This window comes from Triticum dicoccoides, chromosome 7A (genome assembly GCF_002162155.2).
Source record: "Triticum dicoccoides isolate Atlit2015 ecotype Zavitan chromosome 7A, WEW_v2.0, whole genome shotgun sequence".
Classification (NCBI taxonomy): Eukaryota; Viridiplantae; Streptophyta; class Magnoliopsida; order Poales; family Poaceae; genus Triticum; species Triticum dicoccoides.
In genome coordinates, this window is record NC_041392.1 from 165,622,984 (window position 1) to 165,647,283 (window position 24,300).

Below are 24,300 nucleotides of genomic sequence, written 5' to 3' on the forward strand. Positions count from 1 at the left end.
AACCAAGGAATATCTCATACCAGCATGGTGCATAAAATAAAAATGAAAACTAAATGCAAAAGACGCTCCAAGATTGCACATATCGCATGAATGAAACGAATCCGAAAACATACGGATACTTGTTGAAGAAAGAGGGGATGCCTTCCGGCGCATCCCCAAGCTTAGACACTTGAGTATCCTTGGATATTTACTTGGGGTGCCTTGGGCATCCCCAATCTTGAGCTCTTGCCTCTATTCCTTCTTCTCACATCGAGACCTCCTCGATCATCGAACACTTCATCCACACAAAACTTCAAGGAAAACTCGGTAAGATTCTTTAGTATAATAAAGAAAATCACAACTCTAAGTATAATAAAGAAAATCACAACTCTAAGTAATGTTGAAAACCAATTAATATTTCGTTTTTGCATTGTGTCTACTGTAATATAGCTTTTCCATGGCTTAATCCACTGATAGAAATTGATAGTTTCATCAAAACAAGCAAACTATGCATCAAAAACAGAATCTGTCTAAAACAGAACAGTCTGTAACAATCTGAACATTCACCATACTTCTGATACTTGAAAAATCGTGCAAAAATTAGGAAAAATAAACAATTTGTATAGGAAGACAGTGCAAAAGGTTTCAGAACTATTTGACGTTCCAGTAAAAAATGTAAAATCGCGCACTACAGACAAATTTTCTGTCCTGCACCGCACAAACCAACAAGCATTGTAAACATCCTAAAGGCAAATCTTGGCACATTATTTTTATAATACAATGGAATTGTACAAGGGGATAATTATTTTTATTGAAAAGTTTCTGTAATCAAGACTCACAAAGTTTCCGTGAGCATGAAAAAAGTTCAAGGAGCTCCCCACTTCAACCATGCTTGTCTCTCTCACTTTCACTTTCCTTTTTGAAAAAGTTTTGGGTTCCCCTCTTTATTTTTTTTGTTTTTAAACTATATGAAAGCACTCAACAGAAATAAATGACTCTCAAAAACTTCCGGGTTGTCTCCCTGGCAGCGCTTTCTTTAAAGCCATTAAGCTAGGCATATAGTGCTCAAGTAATGAATCCACCCGGATCCCAAGGTGTATCAAAGCCAGTTTTAATTAACAATGATTTGGCATTTAGTAGTGAGCACAAAGTAACATATATCAAGCAATGACAAAGTCTAACTCTCTTCCTATGCATTGGCATGTCATAAAAGAACAATTCATGCACACCCAGTAAAGGCCAATGCATAGTATAAACAGTTTCTTGCAATTTTATCATATTGGAAACATAGAGAGGTGGAGATATAGTTCCTCTCTCATAATAATTGCAAGTAGGATCAGCAAGCACATGCATATTATATTCATCAAAATCATCATGTGTAATGGTAAAAGGCAACCCACCAATATAATCCTTAGTAAGCACAAACTTCTCCGATATAGTGTAGTTTGGAGAATTCAAAAAGATAATAGGACTATCATGCATGGGTGCAATAGCAACAATTTCATGTTTAACATAAGGAACTATATCAAGTTCATCTCCATAAGCATAATTCATATTGGCATCTTGGCCACAAGCATAGCAAGCATCAAGTTCATCAAAAAGGGATATTTCAAGAGAATCAATGGGATCATAACAATCATCATAGCAATCATCCTTCGGTAAGCATGAAGGGAAATTAAACAATGTATGAGTTGAAGAGTTACTCTCATTGGAAGGTGGGTACAGGTAGCTAATCCGCTCTTCCTCCTTTTGTTCTTCGCTCTCCTCATCATCTTTTTCATCCAATGAGCTCATAGTTTCATCAACTTCTTCTTCCATAGACTCCTACAAAATATTAGTCTCTTCTTGGACAGCAGAGTAGTCCTCAATATATGGTTCAACATAGGCATTAGAAGCATAATTATCATAGCAATATTTAAGTATGGCAAATTTTTCAGATTTGTAAAGAGTAGCATCATACTTTTCAATCAAAGAAGAAATTTCGTAAGCACCCTTAAAAGCAACAAATTCTTCAATTTGTTGAACATCGTAGTAATTATAAACACCCTTAGCATACGAGGATAAGATTCCATTATCAATAAACTCACATTGGTAGGGAAGGTGTTTCTTAGGGTTTTCAGAACAACAAGTAAAATCATATATATAACATAAATTCCAAGCATATCATAACAAACGATGAATTTGACCCAGTAAAATTTTCCCCTTTTTAGATATACGGTGTCGCACATAACAAGCATGCTCATCTAAAGATTTGCCCTCAACTAAGCTAGTTGGGGTTTCAGCACGAGCACATAGGGATCGAAGATGATCCAAGTAATAAGCTTCAACAGTGTGATAGATTTTGAGTGGTTCTTCAACCATTGGTTCAGTAGGTACAACTAATTTTTTTGGTATTTTGCATTTCCTACCCATAACTAAAGATAGAAAACAACTAAGAACAACAAATAAAAATTAGTTAGTGATAAAGCAAACAAGCACACACGAGAATATTCACCCCACGCTATTGCTCCCCGGCAATGGCGCTAAAAAAAGGTCTTGATAACCCACAAGTATAGGGGATTGCAACCGTTTTTGATAAGTAAGAGTGTCGAACCCAACGAGGAGCTAAAGGTAGAACAAATATTCCCTCAAGTTCTATCGACTACCGATACAACTCTACGCACGCTTAACGTTTACTTTACCTAGAACAAGTATGAAACTAGAAGTACTTTGTAGGTGTTTTTGGATAGGTTTGCAAGAATATAAAGAGCGCGTAAATAAAAAGTAGGGGCTGTTAAGGTAAAGAAGCAATAAAGTAAATATAGCGAGTGTGGAAAAGTGGTGGTAGGAGTTGCGAAATTGTCCCTTAAGAAATTGACTACTTTACTAGACCGATATCAAGTATCATGTGGGAGAGGCCACTGCTAGCATGTCATCCCTGACTTGGAATTCTATGCACTTATGATTGGAACTATTAGCAAGCGTCCGCAACTACTAATGTCCATTAAGGTAAAACCCAACCATAGCATTAAGATATATTGGTCCCCCTTCAATCCCGTATGCATCAATTTCTATGCTAGGCTGAAGCTTCTGTCACCCTTGCCCTCCAATACATAGTCCTATCAACATACAACTAACCCTATGGTGTGATCCACGCGCGCGCTCATATGATGGGCACCAAAGGAGAGCAACATAACCACAAGCAAATTAAATAAATCATAGTAATTCATCAACCACCGATAGGACAACTAAAATCTACTCAGACGTCATAGGATGGCAACACATCATTGGATAATAATATGAAGCATAAAGCACCATGTTCAAGTAGAGGGTACATCGGGTTGCGGGAGAGTGGACCGCTGTAGATAGAGGGGGGAAGGTGATGGAGATGTTGGTGAATATGGCGGAGGTGTTGGTGAAGATCGCGGTGATGATGATGGCCCCCGGCAGCGTTTCGGTGCCACCGGAAGTGAGGGGGAGAGAGCCCCCTCCTTCTTCTTCTTCCTTGACCTTCTCCCTAGATGGGAGAAGGGTTTCCCCTCTAGTCCATGGTCTCCATGGCGTGGGAGGGGCGAGAGCCCCTCCGAGATTGAATCTGTCTGTCTGTCTCTCTCTGTTTCTGCGTTCTCTCTGCTGCCCTTTCACCGTTTCTTTTATATCCGGAGATCCGTAACTCCGATTGGGTTGAATCTTTCGCCCAGATCTTTTTCCAAAAATTAGCTTTCTTGCGGCCAAAGTAGAGCAGCAACTGCCTTACGGGTGGCCCACGAGGGTCAGGGGCACGCCTGCCTGGAGTGGGCGTGGGCCCCATCCTCGTGGCCACCTCGGGCACCGTCTCGCGTTGATTTTACTTCCCAAAAATCATAAATATTCCAAAATAATTCTCCATCCGTTTTTATCCTGTTTGGACTCCGTTTGATATGGGGTTTCTGCGAAACATAAAACATGCAACAAACAGGAACTGGCACTGGGCACTGGATCAATATGTTAGTCCCAAAAATAATATAAAAAGTTGCCAAAAGTATATGAAAGTTGTATAATATTGTCATGGAACAATAAAAAATTATAGATACGGCGGAGACGTATCAGAGGGCACGCCTGGGGGGGGGGGGTAGGCGCGCCCCCCTACCTCGTGCCTTCCTGGTTGATGTCTTGACGTAGGGTCCAATTCCTCTGGATCACGTTCGTTTCGAAAATCACGTTCCCGAAGGTTTCATTCCGTTCAGACTCCGTTTGATATTCTTTTTCTGCGAAACTCTGAAATAGGCAAAAACAGCGGGCTGGGCCTTCGGTTAATAGGTTAGTCCCAAAAATAATATAAAACTGTATAATAAAGCCCATTAAACATCCAAAATAGAATATAATATAGCATGGAACAATAAAAAAATTATAGATACATTGGAGACGTATCAGGCAGCTAGAATTCTGGGCTGGAAAAGGAGCAAATATTAGAGACCTATTCTACACAACTCCAAAAGTCCTGAAACTGCACGGAGGCACTTTTTGGAATAATAAAAAATACTGGCGAAAGAATCAACCAGAGGGGGCCCACACCCTGGCCACGAGGGTGGGGGCACGCCCTACCCCCTGGGCGCGCCCCCTGCCTTGTGGGCCACCTGGCAGGCCTCCAGTGCCCATCTTTTGCTACATGAAGTATTTCGCCCCGGAAAAAATAAGAAGGAAGCTTTCGGGACGAAGCGCCGCCATCTCTAGGCGGAACCTTGGCGGAACCAATCTAGGGCTTCGGCAGCACCATCTCCTCCGAGGGAAATCGTCATCATCATCATCATCATCGATCCTCTCATCGGGAGGGGGTCAATCTCCATCAACATCTTCACCAGCACCATCTCCTCTAAAACCCTAGTTCATCTCGTGTATCCGATCTTTGTCTCAAAACCTCAGATTGGTACCTGCGGGTTGCTAGTAGTGTTGATTACTCCTTGTAGTTGATGCTAGTCGGTTTATTCGGTGGAAGATCATATGTTCAGATCCTTTATGCATATTAATACCCCTTCTAATTATGAACATGAATATGATTTGTGAGTAGTTATGTTTGTTCCCATGGACATGGGAGGAGTCTTGTTATAAGTAGTCATGTGAATTTGGTATTCGTTCGATACTTTCCTCTAGTGGTGTTATGTGAACGTTGACTACATGACACTTTACCATTGTTTGGGCCTAGGGGAAGGCATTGGGAAGTAATAAGTAGATGATGGGTTGCTAGAGTGACAGAAGCTTAAACCCTAGTTTATGCGTTGCTTCGTAAGGGGTTGATTTGGATCCATATGTTTCATGCTATGGTTAGGTTTATCTTAATTCTTCTTTCGTAGTTGAAGATGCTTGCGAGAGTAGTTAATCATAAGTGGGATGCTTGTCCAAGGAAGGGCAGCATCGAAGCACCGGTCCACCCACATATCAAATTATCAAAGTAACGAACGCGAATCATAGGAGCATGATGAAAACTAGCTTGACGATAATTCCCATCTGTCCTCGGGAGCGTTTTCCTTTATATAAGAGTTTGTCCAGGCTTCTCCTTTGATAAAAAAAGGATTGGGCCACCTTGTTGCACTTTATTTACTTATGTTACTTGTTACCCGTTATGAATTACCTCATCACAAAACTATATGTTACCGATAATTTCAGTGCTTACAGAGAATACCTTACTGAAAACTGCTTGTCATTTCCTTTTGCTCCTTGTTGGGTTCGACACTCTTACTTATCGAAAGGACTACGATAGATCCCCTATACTTGTGGGTCATCATGGAGTTGCACACTCTCGTCCGTACAGTCGCACACGCCCGACCACAGAGTTGCACACTCTTGTTGGCATAGTCGCACATATGTGGCCATGAAGGGGTACACTCTCGTTGACGTAGTTGCTCACACACGACTGCGAGAGTTGTACACGGGTGGCGGGTCGCACACACAGGACCACAGAGCTGCACACTCTCGTCGGCGTAGATCTCACACACGACCGCAGAGTTGTGCACTCTCGTCAGCATAGTTGCGCACGCGCAGCCGCAGAGTTGCACACTCGTCTACATAGTCGGACACGCATGACCACATAGTTGCACACTCTCGTCGTCATAGTCGCACAGGCGTGGACATGATACGTCTCCAACGTATCTATAATTTTTGATTGCTCCATGCTATATTATCTACTGTTTTGGACTATATTGGGCTTTATTTTCCACTTTTATATTATTTTTGGGACTAACCAATTAACCGAAGGCCCAGCCCAGAATTGTTGTTTTTATTATTTTTGGGACTAACCTATTAACCGGAGGCCCAGCCCAGAATTGCTGTTTTTTTTGCCTATTTCAGTGTTTCGAAGAAACGGAATATCAAACGGAGTCCAAACGGAATAATCCTTTCTGGAACGTGATTTTCTTCCCGAATATGACACAGGAGACTTGGACCCTACGCCAAGGAAGCTTTGAGGTGGGCACGAGGTAGGGGGCGCGCCCTACACCCCCAGGCGCGCCCCCCACCCTCGTGGGCCCACCGAAGCTCCACCGATGTACTTCTTCCTCCTATATATACCCACGTACCCCCAAACGAACAAATACGGAGCCAAAAACCTAATTCCACCGCCGCAACTTTCTGTATCCACGAGATCCCATCTTGGGGCCTGTTTCGGAGCTCCGCCGGAGAGGGCCGTCATCACGGAGGGCTTCTACATCATCATAGCCTCTCCGATGAAGTGTGAGTACTTTACCTCAGACCTCCGGGTCCATAGTTATTAGCTAGATGGCTTCTTCTCTCTTTTTGGATCTCAATACAATGTTCTCCCCCTCTCTTGTGGAGATCTATTTGATGTAATCTTCTTCGTTTTGCGGTGTGTTTGTTGAGACCGATGAATTGTGGGTTTATGATCAAGTCTATCTACGAACAATATTTGAATCTTCTCTGAATTCTTTTATGTATGATTGGTTATCTTTGCAAGTCTCTTCGAATTATCCGTTTGGTTTGGCCAACTAGATTGGTAGTTCTTGCCATGGGAGAAGTGGATCTTGCGGTGTCCTTTCCCAGTGACAGAAGGGGCAGCAAGGCATGTATTGTATCGTTGCCATCGAGGATAACAAGATGGGGTTTATTTCATATTGCATGAATTTATCTCTCTACATCATGTCATCTTGCTTAAAGTGTTACTCTGTTTTTAACTTAATACTCTAGATGCATGCTGGATAGCGGTCGATGAGTGGAGTAATAGTAGTAGATGCAGAATCGTTTCGATCTACTTGTCACGGACGTGATGCCTATATAAATGATCATGCCTAGATATTCTCATAACTATGCTTAATTATGTCAATTGCTCAACAGTAATTTGTTCACCCACCGTAGAATACTTATGCTCTTGAGAGAAGCCACTAGTGAAACCTATGGCCCCCGGGTCTATTCTCATCATATCAATCTCCATCACTTTAATCTTGCTTTGCTTTTTTACTTTGCCTTTACTTTTCACTTTGCATCTCTATACCAAAAATACCAAAAACACTATCTATCATATCTCACTCTCGTAAGTGACCGTGAAGGGATTGACAACCCCTAATCGCGGTGGTTCTGAGTAGCTATCATTTTTGCATGTACGAGGGACTTGAGTGTGGCCTCCTACTGGATTGATACCTTGGTTCTCAAAAACTGAGGGAAATACTTACGCTACTCTGCTGCATCATCCTCTCCTCTTCGGGGAAAACCAACGCAAGCTCAAGAGGTAGCAAGAAGAATTTCTGGCGCTGTTGCCAGGGAGTCTACGCAAAAAGTCAACATACCAAGTACCCATCACAATCCCTATCTCTCGCATTACATTAGTTGCCATTTGCCTCTCGTTTTCCTCTCCCCCATTTCACCCTTGCCGTTTTATTCGTCCTCTCCTTCTCCTTCTCCTCCTCCTTTCTCCGTTTGGCTTTTTTCTCGCTTGCTTGTCACTATGTCTGAAATTGGGGAAGTTATCGCCGATATGGGCGATAACAATGTCATAGAAAATTCTGATGCTCCTGCTGAAGAACCCCCTACCTATCATACAAAAAGATTTTGAATCGGTAGTGGTAATATTATTTGAAAAGGAGTTATTCAAGATTTCTTTACTTGTGCCGGTGCTTTGCCCTCTATGAGCGGTTCTATTCTCCATAGAACTAGTAGTCTTGCGGACGCTATTGCCATGCTTATCGTTGAACTTGAAAGGCAATTTATGCATATGCACCCATCTATATAGAGAATTTTCCTAGAATTTTCTAATATCGAGCATTCTTCTGTTAAGCGTGCCGCTACTATCTTTTTGGCTCATGAATTCAGATTTATAAGAAAAGAAGCCAAAGAAATCTTTGAGCATTATAGGGTAGACGCTGGTCGTCCTCCCATAGAATCTATCCTCTTTGATCAAGAGGAAATTATGCGTTTTCAATCTCTTGACTATGTTGCTTTCAATGAAAACCTTAGAAAAAAGGTGCCTACCAATATTTTAATTGATAGAATCTCTGAACTTAATGATGATTTGGCTATTCTAAATAATGAACTAGGATGCTCTCTTGAGTTTAGGCTCACAAGGTTCTGTCAAAAGAATGCTTATAATGATGAATTGGTTGTGCAATACGAAGGGCCGAAAGAGGAACCTATACCTCCTAAAATTGATCTTGGAGACTTCTGTCCTATTAAATTTAGCACTTTTGATTACTTTTTCTTGCCACAAAGGAAACTTGCTGCCGAATGTAGAGAATATGAAATGAGTTTCACCGATCTATCTTATTACTACGACACAACCTAGATCTATCCTCGCTTTTATGCCTAGCTAGAGGCGTTAAACGATAGCGCTTGTTGGGAGGCAACCCAATTTTATTTTTAGTTTTTTGTGTATTTCTTATGTTAGGGAATAAATAACCCATCTACCTTCTGTTTGGATGTGGCTTTGTGTTTTAATTAGTGTTTGTGCCAAGTTAGACCTATTGGATCTTCTTGGATGATAGTTATTTGATCTTGCTGTAATTTCCAGAAACTTTGCGTTCGGTGCCCGAATTATTAAAAATCATCAGAACGTGATAAAATACTGATTCCAATTGTTTCAGATCAATAAACAAATTGTCTAGGTCTTCTAATTTTGGTAGATTTTTTGGAGTTCCAGAAGTTTGCGTTAGTTACAGATTACTACAGACTGTTCTGATTTTGACAGATTCTGTTTTTCGTGTGTTGTTTGCTTATTTTGATGAATCTATGGTTAGTAAAATAGTTTATAATCCATAGAGAAGTTGGAATACAGTAGGTTTAACATCAATATAAATAAAAAATGAGTTTATTACAGTACTTTGAAGTGGTCTTTTGTTTTCTTTCTCTAACGGAGCTCACGAGATTTCTATTGAGTTTTGTGTTGTGAAGTTTTCAAGTTTTGGGTGAATTCTTTTGATGGATTATGGAACAAGGAATGGCAAGAGCCTAAGCTTGGGGATGCCCATGGCACCCCCAAGATAATCCAAGGACACCAAAAAGTCAAAGCTTGGGGATGCCCCGGAAGGCATCCCCCCTTTCGTCCACTTCCATCGGTAATTTACTTGGAGCTATATTTTTATTCACCAACATGATATGTGTTTTTCTTGGAGTATCTTGTATTATTTGTGTCTTTGTTTGTTAGTGTGCCACAATCATCCTTGCTGTACACACCTTTTGAGAGAGCCATAGATGAATTGGAATTTGATAGAATACTCTATGTGCTTCACTTATATCTTTTGAGCTATGTAGTTTTGCTCTATGTGCTTCACTTATATCTTTTGAGCGTTATAATTTTTCTCTATGTGCTTCACTTAGATCTTTTAGAGCATGGTGGTGGATTTATTTTAAAGAAACTATTGATCTCTCATGCTTCACTTAAATTATTTTGAGAGCCTTAATAGCATGGTAATTTGCTTAATAATAACATGCTTGGTATTCAAGATTTGTGAAACTTTCTTTTGAGTGCGTTGAATACTAAGAAAAGTAGGATACTTGATAATTGTTTTGAGATATGGAGGTAGTAATATCAAAGTCATGCTAGTAGAGTAATCGTGAATTTGAGAAGTGCTTGAGTTAAAGTTTGCAAGTCCCGTAGCATGCACGTATGGTAAACGTTATGCAACAAATTTGAAACATGAGGTGTTATTTGATTGTCCTCCTTATGAGTGGCAGTCGGGGACGAGCGATGGTCTTTTCCTACCAATCTATCCCCCTAGGAGCATGCGTGTAATACTTTGGTTTTTGATGGCTTGTAAATTTTTGCAATAAGTATATGAGTTCTTTATGACTAATGTTGAGTCCATGGATTATACGCATTGCTACCAATCTACCCTTCCATCATTGCTAGCCTCTTCGGTACCGTGCATTGCCCTTTCTCACATCGAGAGTTGGTGCAAACTTCGCCGGTGCATCCAAACCCCATGATGTAATACGCTCTTTCACACATAAACCTCCTTATATCTTCCTCAAAACAGCCACCATACCTACCTACTATGGCACTTCCATAGCCATTCCGAGATATATTGCCATGCAACTTTCCACCATTCAGTTTATCATGACACATTCATCATTGTCATATTGCTTAGCATGATCATGTAGTTGACATAGTATTTGTGGCAAACCCACCATTCATAATTTTTTTCATACTTGTCACTCTTGATTCATTGCATATCCCGGTGCACCGCCAGAGGCATTCATATAGAGTCATACTTTGTTCTAGTATCGAGTTGTAATCATTGAGTTGTAAATAAATAGAAGTGTGATGATCATCATTCAATAGAGCATTGTCCCCATAAAAAAAGAAAGGCCAAAAAAAGAGAAGGCCCAAAAAAGAGAATAAATAAAAAGGGGCAATGCTACTATCCTTTTTTCCAGACTTGTGCTTCAAAGTAGCACCACGATATAGCGAGTCTCATATATTGTGCTTCAAAGTAGCACCATGTTTTTAATATAGAGAGTCTCATAGGTTGTCACTTTCATATACTAGTGGGAATTTTTCATTATAGAACTTGGCTTGTATATTCCAACAATGGGCCTCCTCAAGTGCCCTAGGTCTTCGTGAGCAAGCAAGTTGGATGCACACCCACTTAGTTTCTTTTGTTGAGCTTTCATATATTTATAGCTCTAGTGCATCCGTTGCATGGCAATCCCTACTCCTTGCATTAACATCAATCGATGGGCATCTCCGTAGCCCATTGATTAGCCTCGTTGATGTGAGACTTTCTCCTTTTTTGTTTTCTCCACATAACCCCCATCATTATATTCTATTCCACCCATAGTGCTATATCCATGGCTCACGCTCATGTATTGCGTGAAAGTTTATGAGTTTGAAATTATTAAGGTATGAAACAATTGCTTGTCTTGTCATCAGGGTTGTGCATGATGAGAGCATTCTTGTGTGAAGAAAATGGAGCATGATTAAACTATATGATTTTGTAGGGATGAACTTTCTTTGGCCATGTTACTTTGAGAAAACATAATTGCTTTGTTGGTTTGCTTGAAGTATTATTATTCTCTATGTCAATATGAACTTTTGTCTTGAATCTTTCTAATCTGAATATTCATACCACAATTAAGAAGATTTTGCATTGAAATTATGCCAAGTAGAACTCCGCATCAAAAATTCTCCTTTTATCATTTACCTACTCAAGGACGAGCAGGAATTAAGCTTGGGGATGCCTGATACGTCTCCAACGTATCTATAATTTTTGATTGCTCCATGCTATATTATCTACTGTTTTGGACTATATTGGGCTTTATTTTCCACTTTTATATTATTTTTGGGACTAACCTATTAACCGGAGGCCCAGCCCAGAATTGCTATTTTTTTGCCTATTTCAGTGTTTCGAAGAAATGGAATATCAAACGGAGTCCAAACGGAATAATCCTTTCTGGAACGTGATTTTCTTCCCGAATATGACCCAGGAGACTTGGACCCTACGCCAAGGAAGATTCGAGGTGGGAACGAGGTAGGGGGGCGCGCCCTACACCCCCAGGCGCGCCCCCACCCTCGTGGGCCCACCGAAGCTCCACTGACGTACTTCTTCCTCCTATATATACCAACGTACCCCCCAAACGAACAGATACGGAGCCAAAAACCTAATTCCACCGCCACAACTTTCTGTATCCACGAGATCCCATCTTGGGGCCTGTTCCGGAGCTCCGTCGGAGAGGGACGTCATCACGGAGGGCTTCTACATCATCATAGCCTCTCCGATGAAGTGTGAGTAGTTTACCTCAGACCTTCGGGTCCATAGTTATTAGCTAGATGGCTTCTTCTCTCTTTTTGGATCTCAATACAATGTTCTCCCCCTCTCTTGTGGAGATCTAATCGATGTAATCTTCTTCTTTTTGCGGTGTGTTTGTTGAGACCGATGAATTGTGGGTTTATGATCAAGTCTATCTACGAACAATATTTGAATCTTCTCTGAATTCTTTCATGTATGATTGGTTATCTTTGCAAGTCTCTTCGAATTATCCGTTTGGTTTGGCTAACTAGATTGGTATTTCTTGCCATGGGAGAAGTGCTTAGCTTTGGGTTCGATCTTGCGGTGTCCTTTCCCAGTGACAGAAGGGGCAGCAAGGCACGTATTGTATCGTTGCCATCGACGATAACAAGATGGGGTTTATTTCATATTGCATGAATTTATCTCTCTACATCATGTCATCTTGCTTAAAGTGTTACTCTGTTTTTAACTTAATACTCTAGATGCATGCTGGATAGCGGTCGATGAGTGGAGTAATAGTAGTAGATGCAGAATCGTTTCGATCTACTTGTCACGGACATGATGCCTATATACATGATCATGCCTAGATATTCTCATAACTATGCTCAATTCTGTCAATTGCTCAACAGTAATTTGTTCACCCACCATAGAATACTTATGCTCTTGAGAGAAGCCACTAGTGAAACCTATGGCCCCCGGGTCTATTCTCATCATATCAATCTCCATCACTTTAATCTTGCTTTGCTTTTTTACTTTGCCTTTTACTTTTCACTTTGCATCTCTATACCAAAAATACCAAAAACACTATCTATCAGATCTCACTCTCATAAGTGACCGTGTAGGGATTGACAACCCCTAATCGCGTTGGTTGCGAGTAGCTATCGTTTTGTGCAGGTACGAGGGACTTGAGCGTGGCCTCCTACTGGATTGATACCTTGGTTCTCAAAAACTGAGGGAAATACTTACGCTACTCTGTTGCATCATCCTCTCCTCTTCGGGGAAAACCAACGCAAGCTCAAGAGGTAGCAGGCCACAGAGGTGCACACTCTCATTGGCTTATTAGCTCATGCACGATTGTGGAGTTGCACACTCTCGTCGGCACAATGACACACGCGTGGCCGCGCAGGTGCACACTCTCGTCAGCATAGTAGCTGACACACGACTGCGGGAGTTGCACACGTGCAGCAGCATAATCGCATACACAGGACTATGGAGTTGCACACTCTCGTCGGCGCATTAGCTTACACACCCACACGGCCCTAGAGTTGCACACTATCGGCTGCATAGTTGCACACACACGGCCATGGAGTTGCACATTCTCTCCAACATAGCCACACATGCACGCCCATGGAGGTGCACACTCTCGTCGTCGACATAGTAGCTCATGCACGACTGCGGGAGTTGCACACGCACGGCGGTATAGTTGCATACACATGACCACAGAGCTGCACACTCTCATCGGTTTAGTAGCCCATGCACGGTTGTGGAGTTGGACACTCATGTCAGCATAGTCACACACGCATGGCAGTGAAGTTTGCACAATCTCATCTGCATAGTTGCACACGCACGCCCACAGAGTTGCACATCGACTGCTAGGTAGTTGGCCAAGACAACAAACAGTGAAAATTGCACATCTACGGGTTGAGGGAAAGTTGCACATCGACTTCTATGTAGTTGGCCAAGGCAGCAGTCAAAGTTGCACATCTCACTAGTAGGGTATAGTCCAGGGTGGAGGCGTCATCAATGAAAACATAATGTCCATAGGAACGAGGAAATGTTGCACATCGACTGTAGTTAGTTGCACATCAACTATTAGATAGTTGCACCAAACGAGGAGTAAATTGCACACATAAAAGTTTGTCAAAACATGCTCATGCGGGATCAAGTTCAAAGACCATGTTGCGAGGAATCCAACGGTGAAAGCGGATCTTAATTTTGACGTTTGGTTCAAACAATATGACATTTTTTAGAAAAATAAAACTTGAAATAAATGCTTTCACACCTGTTTGAATCAGTGAAAATTGTATGTCTACACGTAGAAGGAAAGTTGCACATTGACTGCTATCCAGTTGCACAAAATAGGAAGTAAATTGCACACAAAAAAGTTTGTCAAAACATATCCATGTGGGATCTAGTTTTGAAGGGCACGCCGTGAGGATTCCAACGGTGAAAACGGATGCCTAGTTCAAAAGTTATGACTTTTAAAAAATTTAGAAATCTGAATTAAATATGTTCACACTTGTTTCATGGGATGTCCAGTACAGAATGAAGGGCCATACGTAATGATTGGCTGGTAATTTCCTTTTTCAGCTATTTTCTCTACAAAAATGACAAGGGACAAAAACTTACCTAAAATGGTAGGCCACTCCGGAGCGCTAGGGAGCAACCGGCCATTCCCTAGACGCGTCCTTTGTTTTTTTGAGGCAATCGACAAGCACTCTATGGACAAAGTGTAAGTGGGCGTTTCCACCCTATGCACGCACCATCGTGTTATTCGGTCTCGCGGCCCATCACAACTTGTAACTCGAAGCAAAAATCCTGGCGGAGCCCCTCAAAACAAAAACGTACATTAAGATTCATGGTAATTTTGTAAGTATGATTTGAAAAAACTTCTTCACATCAGGTTGGAGAGAGGAATACAGATGCTCTTGCGAGGCGTTGTCGGCCTTTTGCCAAGACAGTGAGAGAGTGGAGAGAAGAAACGTTGCATGCATTCTCTCTCCCTGTATAAAAGGTATGCATTTGATTTTAGGACGCATCTAGCCGGTGGTCATTGGCTGGTTAGCGCTACCGAGCATTAACCTCGACTAGAATACCTTTTGTCTCATGTCATCTAATTAGGAAATCCCTCACGACATGAAAAACCGATTTCACCTGGTCCCTTCCACCTCCTTTCATATTAAACGAAGTGCAAGTGTGAAAGCATTAAATTTATACTTCATTTTTTTGAAAAGTCATAACTTTTCAACCGAATATCGAAATTGAGATCCGCTTTCACCGTTGGAATCCTCGCGACATGCTCTGCGAAACTAGACCCCGCATGCTTATGTTTTGACAAACTTTTTTGTGTGCAATTTACTCCCCATTTTGTGCAACTGCCTAGCCATCGATGTGCAACTACCTCGAGTCGACGTGCAACTTTTCCCCTACTCGTGGACATGGAGTTTTCAGTGATGTGAACAGGTGTGAATGCATTTACTTCGGGTTCTATTTTCCTAAAAATGTCTTAACTTTTGAACCGTATATCGAAATTAAGATATTCTTTCACTCTTGGAATCCTCATGGCATGCTCATCGAGACAAGATCCCACATGGGTATATTTCGACGACCTTTTTTCTATGCAATTTACTGTTTGTTTGGTGCAACTGCCTAGCTATCAATGTGCAACTACCGGCAAGTCAATATGCAACTTTTCCTCATACCTGTGGACATGCAGTTTTCATTGTTGAAGTCTTCATCCCAGACTATCCGCACCAGTGAGATGTGCAACTTCGTCAGCTGCACTTGCCAACTGCCAAGTAGTCGGTGTGCAAACTTTCTCTCTGCCCATGGATTTACAATTTTCACGGCTCGCTGCCTGGGCCAACTGCCTATCAGTGAATGTGCAACTTCATCTATTGTCCCGGCCAACTACACCAACGAGAGTGTGCAACTCCGCGACTGTGCACGTGCGACAATGACACCGTGCGTGACAACTCCCGCAACCATGATTTTGCGACTATGACGCCGCGCGTATGAAACTCCCGCAGCCGTGTGTGAACTACTATCCGACGAGAGTGTACAATCCCGCTCTGTTCGTAAGAAACTATGCCGACCAGGGTGTCCAACTCCACAGTCACATGTGAGCAACTACTCTGTCGCGCGTGTGCAACTCCCACAGCTCGTGCATGAGCAACTAGGCCAAGGAGAGTGTGCAACTCCACAACTGTGCTTGTGCGACTATGCCCAAGAGAGTGTGCAACCCCTGTAGCCGTGTGTGAGCAACTATGCCGATGAAAGTTGGCAAATCCGAAATCGTGCTTGAGAAACTATTCGATCAGTGTGCAACTCAACGACCCTGCGTGGGCTACTACCCCGAGGAGAGTGTGCAGCTCTGTGGTCCCGTGTGTGCGACTATGCTGCCGCGCGTGTGCAACTCCGGTAGTCGTATGTGAGCTACTATGCCGGCGAGAGTGTGCACCTCCGTGGTGTGTGTGTGCAACTATACTGTTGATAGTGTGCAACTCTGTGGCCGTGCATGTGCGGTTGTGCGGGTGAGAGTGTGCAACTCCGCCGTCGTGCGTGTGACTATGCGAAAAAAAGTGTGCAACTCCACTCCCTTGCGTGCGACTATGCCGACGAGTGTGTGCGACTCCACGACTGTGCGTTAGCTACTACGCCGACGAGAGGGTGTAGCTCCGTGGTCGTGCGCGTACGACTATGTCGCCGTACATATGCAACTCCCGTAGTGTGCGTAAGCTACTATGCCGATGAGAGTGTGCACTTCCATGGCCGCTCGTGTGCGACTATGCCGATGAGAGTGTGCAACTCTCTGGTCGTGCGTGTGCAACTATGTGGACGAGTGCACAACTCTGTTGCCATGCATGTGCAACTATCCCAACGAGAGTGTGCAACTTCGAGCCCGTGCGTAAGCTACTACGCCAATGAGAGTGTGCAACTCTTGGTCCTGTGTGTGCGACTATACCACCGCACGTGTGCAACTCCGCAGTCGTGCGTGAAGTACTATCCCGAGAGTGTGCAACTCCCGCAACCAGCGAGAGTGGACGCCTATGCCAACGAGAGTGAGCAACTCCGTGGTCGTGCTTGTGTGACTATACGGACGATAGTGTACAACTCCGCTGTCGCGCGTGTGTGACTATGTCTACGAGAGTGTGCAACTCTGTGTCCGTGCGCGAGCTACTACGCCGACGAGAGTGTGCAGCCCGTGGTTATGCGTGTGCAACTTCCGCAGTCGTGCATGAGCTACTATGCCGATGAGAGTGTGCACCTCCGTGGTTGTGCGTGTCCGACTATGCCGACGAGAGTGTCCCAACTCCGCGGCGCATGTGCGACTATGCCGACGAGAGTGTCTAACTCCGTGGCCATGCGTGTGCGACTATGCAGACAAGTGTACTCCACTGTCATGCGTGTGCGACTATGCTAACGAGAGTGTGTAGCTCTGCGGTCACGCATGTGCAACTACGCCAACGAGAGTGTGCAACTCCGTGGTCCTGTGTGTGCGACTATGCTGCCACATGTGTGCAACTCTGGCAATCATGCTTGAACTATTATGACGATGAGAGTGTTGTGCAACTTTGTCTGCTTTCCGACCAACTGCCTATCAGTCGTTGTGCAACTTCGTCTGCTGTCCCGGCCAACTGCTTAGCAATCAATGTGCAACTTCCCCCTATTTTGTGAATGTGCAGATTACACCATTTTTAACTACCCCTTGTCGTGTGAGATATACAACTTCGTCTGCTGCCATGTCCCAACTGTCGCAGTTCATGTCTGGCTTTCTTCCCTACCTGTGTGGACACTCCCGTCCCAACTATCCCTACCAGTAGGATGTGCAACTTCGACAGCTACCCCGGCCAACCGTCTGATAGTCCATGTGCAACTCTAAAAACATGATTGTGCAACTTCTTCTGCTTAATCATGAAATGTGTTTACCCATATTAGAGAGAACAACTTTGATGCAAACTAAATCAATTTATTGCTAAAAAAACTTAATATCATTTGAATACAAAAAATGGATACACGGACAGAATTTAAGGTACCAAACATTCAATGCAAGCATGACACGTCATCTAGCCAACTTAGTATCACTGTGTGTGAAATCTTTCAATGATCACATGCCGATGAGTGTACAACTTCATGGCCGCGGCCCGTGAGTGTGCAATTATGCAAAAGAGAGTGTGCAACTCTGTCGCCTCAAACTTGTAGCTTGGACAATTCTGAAATAAAAAGAATTAGACCATAACTTGAGAGAAAATAACTTTACAACTTCCAAGTTGAGCATTGTCCTTGACTACCTTGCAGCCATTTTTTCCCGCAGAAAAGAAAAATATTGCATGTCAATCTGACACAAGACAGCATGAAACTTTCTTCAGACTTTGAAACGATTCAGTAATCAAGAAGCCAATACTTAATGTGCTCAATGAAAGGGCGTGCCCCAATTAGATCAAGAAAAGAGTGAGGGTCACATCTCACAGTGACTATGAACTCGGTCGACAGCTCTGCCTTTTTTCTTCAGAATTCGATTAGACAGAAAACAAACTCCCCAGTTCTCACATCTCATTTGGCCGCATGCACCATTTTTTTTTTGAATTTTCACCTGGGGGAGTTTTCCCCACCTGAATTTTTTGTATAGATATGCGGACCAAAGGTCCTGATGAGGCATCGTACATTCACAAGGTCAAGAGAGAGAGAGAGAGGGGGGGGGAGGACAAACCCAGCAGCAGGGGCTTAAACAGGATTGGAAAAACAGGGCAGCCAGGCATCCACCGCATGTTTTAGGGGGGCAGCCGAACACGCCAGAGCACCGCGTCGTCCCTGCACCGGCTGAGGAGCCCGGGGAGCGACGGGGGGGCCCTCTGGAAGACCACCGCATTCCGGTGCTTCCAAAGTTGCCAGCAGCAGAGCAGCAGGAAGGTGGGCCCCGACCCCGCCGGCACCCGAGGCGGTGGGGTGAGGAGGTGAAGCGAACGGACGGAGGTAGTCTCAAGGGAGCTCTTCCCGACCAAAGTCCAGAAGCGTTGGGCGAACGCACACCCGAAGATGAGGTGATCAGCTGTCTCGAGGGGAGCGGAGCAAAGGGGGCACCCTGCTCCGGCAGTGTCGACGATGTGCTTGCGAAGGAAGACGTCCCTAGTGTGGATCCTGGCCTGCACCAGAAGCCAAGCGAAGGAACGGACCCGGCTGGGGGCGAAGCTGCCCCAGACAAAGGCCTCGAAAGGCACCCCAAGCCCACCGAAGTGGCACAGCTGGTAGACGCCGGCCGACGAGAGGAGCGAGCCCTTGGCGCAGCCAGGGCGCAGAGACCGTTCGTCGGGCGACTCAGAAAGGGTCACGGCACCAACAATCCGAAGCAGCTCGGCACGCTCGCACCCCCAGCAGGATTTAGGCGCGGGACCAGCACCGCGTCGATGCCGAGATGCATGACCTGGGCCATGGAGGCTTCTGGCGCGGTGGTGTCGGAAAACAGCGAAGGCAACCGCCACACCAGGGCGCCTCCTGGGAGCCAAGCGTCCAACCAGAAGGCAGTGGTGCACCCGTCCCCCAACTGGACCGTGGAGATCGCCCTGTAGGTCGGCACGAGCCCCGCCAGGGAGGCCCAGTGGGAGCCAGGGAGGGTCGACGCCACCATCGGGGTGAGAAGGGAGCGCCCGAGCTCAGACCAAACCCAAGTGGCCCATGTCGAGTCCTGTTGAGAGTGAAGGCGGTGAAGCAGCTTCAGCAGGAGAGAGCGGTTCTGGACCGGGAGAGCACGCACCCAAGTCCTCCCTCGCTCTTGGGGCGGACCACCCGCTCCCAAGCAACAAGGCACTGGGCCCCCAACGCCCTATCCGCAGCAGCCCACAGGAAGGAGCGCCGAAGAGCATCCAGAGTGTGCAGCACCGACGGCGGCAGCTCCATAGCCGCCATGATGTAGGTGGGAAACGAGTCGAGGACGGCGTTGAGCAGGACAAGTCGACCCCCAAAGGAGAGGAGTTGCGCCCGCCATCCGGACAGGTAACGCTCGGCCTTGGCGATGAGTGGGAGGAAGTCGTCCATCGTCAGCTTGCGGTTGGAGAGAGGAAGCCCAAGGTAGACCTGAGGAAAACTCCCCACTTGGCAGCCCAAGACATGAACCATGTCCTGAAGATCATCCTCGGGGGCGTGCATGGGTACCACCGTGCTCTTGTGGAAGTTGATGACAAGCCCAGTTGCTGCCGCAAAATCATCAAGGATGCTTTTTAGCCGCCTCACCGCCTCCAGCTCCGCCCGGAGAACGATGAGGGTGTCGTCGGCGTACTGGAGGACCAGCGGCGGCTTACCAGCCACCAGCGGGTGCGCCATCCCCCCGTCTTGCTAGATCATCCGTTGCAGCACATCCGCCACAAGCAGGAAGAGGTAGGGGGAGATCAGGTCGCCTTGACTCAGCCCTTTCTTGCACGTGATCCAGCGCCCGGGCACCCCATTGAGGAGGACTGCGGACATGGAGGAGTGGAAAATGGCATCCATCCAGTCACACCAGCGAGTGGGGAACCCTCGCACCTCCATGATCCGCCGAAGGCTCTTCCAGCTGATGGAGTCGAAGGCCTTTGCAAAGTCAAGCTTGAGTACGAGAGAGGGTGCCTTCCTGGAGTCACAACATTGCCCAATCTCCGCAGCATAGACGAAGTTCTCGGAGATGCTTCACCCTTTGATGAAGCCGGACTGGTCGGAGTCAATCAGCCCCGGGATTTGTTATTGAAGTCTGGTAGTCAGGGCTTTGCAGACCAGCTTGACGTCACAGTTCTGAAGCGAGACCGGCCGGAAACCTCCGGGAGTAAGAACACCGTCGCCTTTGGGCAGCAACACAATGTGCGCCCGGTTGATGCAGGAGAGGTCGGCCGACGAGGAGTAGACCCCCTCGAAGAGCCGCATGACATCGCCGGCCACCGTCGCCCAAGCCGCCTGATAGAACGCCGGCCCAAGGCCGTCAGGACCAGGCACACTTGTCCTGTCAAGGGCGCGGACAGCGGCCTCGACCTCCCGAAGCTGGAACGGGGCTTCCAGCTTGGCGCCGTCCACCAGAGGCGCACCCATGTAGAGAGCGGCCAGGTCAAAACCTCACATGGGCTCCCTGATCGTGCCTAAAAGGGCGGTGTAGAAGGCGTGCAGGGCCTCTGCTTTGGCGGCATGGCCGGCAACCACCATGCCACCGACGTCCAGCTCCCGGATCCGGTTCGCCTGGAACCGATGCGAGGCCTGGGCATGGAAGAACCGGGTGTTCTCGTCCCCCTCGCCCACGCGCCGGAACTTCCCCCGCTGACGCCAGAATGCGGCCTGCTGGCGCACCGAGAGGGACAGGGCGGCACGAGCGTCCCGCCGAAGATCGCCTTCATCCACTGAAAGCTCACGGTACTCTTCGAAGAAGTCAAAAAGGTCAATAATAAACCTAAAGTTGTTATCGAGTTTAGGGACAAACCGGTGATTAGCTTTCCAAACCTTTGCCGCGTGTCGAAAGGACTTGACCCTAGTCGCGATGTCTCGAGCCCTGTCCAGAACACGAGTGGGGTGATCCCAGGAAGGGGTGGTGGAAGAGAGAAAGAGGGGGTCAAGAAGCCACTTGTTTTCAAAATGGAATTGGCGCGAGACGGGGACATGGGTGGAAGATGTGACCAAGAGGGGGAAATGATCGGAGGTCACCCGAGGGCGCGACGCCAGCGAGGAGTTTGGAAGGGCAGAGTCCCAGTCGGCGTTGAAGAGCGCGCGGTCGAGGCGTGCAAGAGTGGCGGGGTGCGACGGTTCGTCCAAGTGAATAAGCGATCGGAGAGAGGGAGCTCGAGCCAGGACAAGGAGGCAATGAGGGCATTAAACCTGGAGGAGAGCGAAGCTGAGAAGTTGGCATTGTTTTTCTCCTCTCGGTACCGGATGAGATTAAAATCGTCGATGGATAGCCAAGGACCATGCACCAAGGGCGCGAGGGAGAGCATTTCGTCGACGAACACTTGCATGAGAGAGTGGTCTGACGGCGCGTAGACATTGGAGATAGAGAAGGAGAGGTCTGAAGAGGTCGAGGAGAGGACGGTGGTCAGGGGGAAACGTCCGGAGTGAGAAGAAACTAGGGAAAGGGCGTTCGGGTCCCAAGCTATAACAAGTCCCCCGCGAGAGCCGTCAGCCTCCACGCACTCGAAAGCAGCTAGCCCGGGGGGAAGAAAAGTACGGGCCTTGAACAGGGACACCGCGAAGAGTTTTGTTTCCTGGATACAAGCAATCAGGGGGTATGCATCGCAAATAGCCTTACGCACAAGCACACATTTTTCATCATCCCCCAGCCCCTGGACATTCCAGGACAAGATAGACATGATAGATCCCACACTATCCATAACCAGAGATAGCACCATGAGCGGGAAGAGAGCACCAACAGAACACACGACTACGCCCGAACGGTCTCTGACGACCAACGCCACACACAGACAACACGAGAGAAAAGAAACAAAAGCAGAACAAGATACAAATGCCGGCCCGGGACGAGGCAGCGACGCCCGGAGAGAGCACCCAGGGTGCGCTAATCATCGACAGAGGACGGCACCGGTGCAGAAGGGATGGCCGCCGCCATGCGTAACTCGGACACAACATTCATTCCCAGAGGCTTGAGGACGGCCGAGACGACATTGCTCTTGAGAGCTTTAGCCCGAAACAGGGAGGAGCATCCTTTCAGAGAGTCCTTGAGCTCCCGCTGCTTGATAGCCTTTGCAGTCATGGAGATGTACTGCGCAGGCTCTTTCTGGGCCAGGCGCCGGCTGAAATGAACGGGGGCCTCAACGACAGCAGCTGCCACGGCCTCGGCAGGCTCAGTGCATGGGCCATGCATAGCGGGTTCCGCGTCAGCACCCGCACCCGCTCCCGCAACCGCGGGCTGGACAGCAAACCCTGGAGCTTCAACATCCAGATTTTCATCCCCTCCCGAGCCGCTGTCCTCGACGAGCTCGGAGATGACCACAGACGAGGTAGCAGGCGGGGCGGGAGCGCTTGGCAGAGGCAGAGCCCCATGAAGGCGGAGGAGAAAGGAGAGCCGCGCCCCGGCTCCCCCCTGCCCTGCGGCTGGAAGGGCGGATGCTGCCTAGGGGGGCTGGGGCCGGCCAGTCAAGAGGGTGGCCATGGAGCGGCATCTGCTCGTTGTTGTGAGCGAAAGGCGGCGGAGGTGGAGGGCCGAAGTGTGGCCTGTAGACGCCGTTGGCGTCGTAGGAGTCCTCTTGCGGCCACACGACAAGGGTGCGGACGGAGATCACGTGGGAGCCCCACACCCCACAACGAGGCCAAACGTCGCAGGGCACGTCCCGAGCGTGCTCGATAAGGAGGACAACCTGCACAGAGGAGAGGTCCTCGCCGGAGAGGACGTGGTGGTCGATCTCGACGAGGTCGCCAAAGCCGGAGAACGCCCTTGCAATCCCCACGGGGTTGATGTGCTCTGCCGGGAAGCAAGTGGCGGAGATGAAAGCATGCGCACGAGCCCTGGGCGGGACCCTGTCCGCCTCCTCCTCCTGAACAAAGCGGATGCGCGCTCCCTCGAAAGGGATCTCGTGGAGGGCGACACACGCGTCACGGTCATCGGCAGTGTTGAAATGGAGGTACATCGCTCCGACGGAGGAGCCCACGGTGTCGAAGAAAAGCTGGGGGCCACTTCCAGAAGGGCCTCCCGAACAGGAGAAGTAGGGGAGGAAAAGGCTCCTGGAGGGAAGATGTAGACCACGGCAAGGCGCCTGGCCGCCGCGAGGTCTCCCGTAGGCATGAAAACGTCGAGGAAATGAGGCCTCTCCGATTCCGCGACGAGGGAAGGGGCCCTCTCCATGGACTCCACCTCCGAGCCCGCCGAGGCCGACAAGCCCGAGTGGACAAGGCCGCCGTCACTGTCAAAGGCAGGAGGGACACCAGAGCGCTTGGACTCGCCGGAGCCGGACTCCTCAGAGGCCACTCGATGCCGTAGCACGGCGTCCAGCTGGAAGCACACCGGGGAGGGCGGGGAGCGCCAGAAACAAGGCGGGGAGGGGAGTGGAAGCACCCGAGCCGCGGGGGGAGGTGCGGATGGTGAGGAAGCGGAGAGGCGACAGCAAGGGGCGCAACGCGTCAGACCAGAGGAGGCAGAGCGCGTTTGCCGAGGAGATGGCGCCCGACGCAGGGCTCTCCCCGGTGAGACGAGCGGGGGAGAGCCTGGAGGTGGTGTCAGCGGGGAGTGGAGGGGTGGGTAGGGCAGAAGAAAACGGAGTGGAGGGGCGACGCTCATCGACAGGCATGGGAGGAGGCCGGGAAGGCGGGGAGAGGGAGGTGGGACGGGGCCGAGCCATGCACTGGCGGAGGCGGTGCCCGGAGCCGCCGCACCCCCTGCAACAGATGGGGTCCCGGCAGGCAGCGACGCGGCACCGAGAAGAAAGACACCGGAAACACCCAGAGAGAGACTGCAGAGGAGAGG

At 47.4% G+C, this 24,300-nt stretch overlaps 1 pseudogene; it reads right to left on the bottom strand.

Annotated features, from left to right (window-relative positions):
* Positions 1-18,655: 18,655 nt before the first annotated feature.
* On the bottom strand, positions 18,656-19,833 carry LOC119333332 (annotated as a pseudogene).
* Between the last annotated feature and the right edge of the window lie 4,467 nt (positions 19,834-24,300).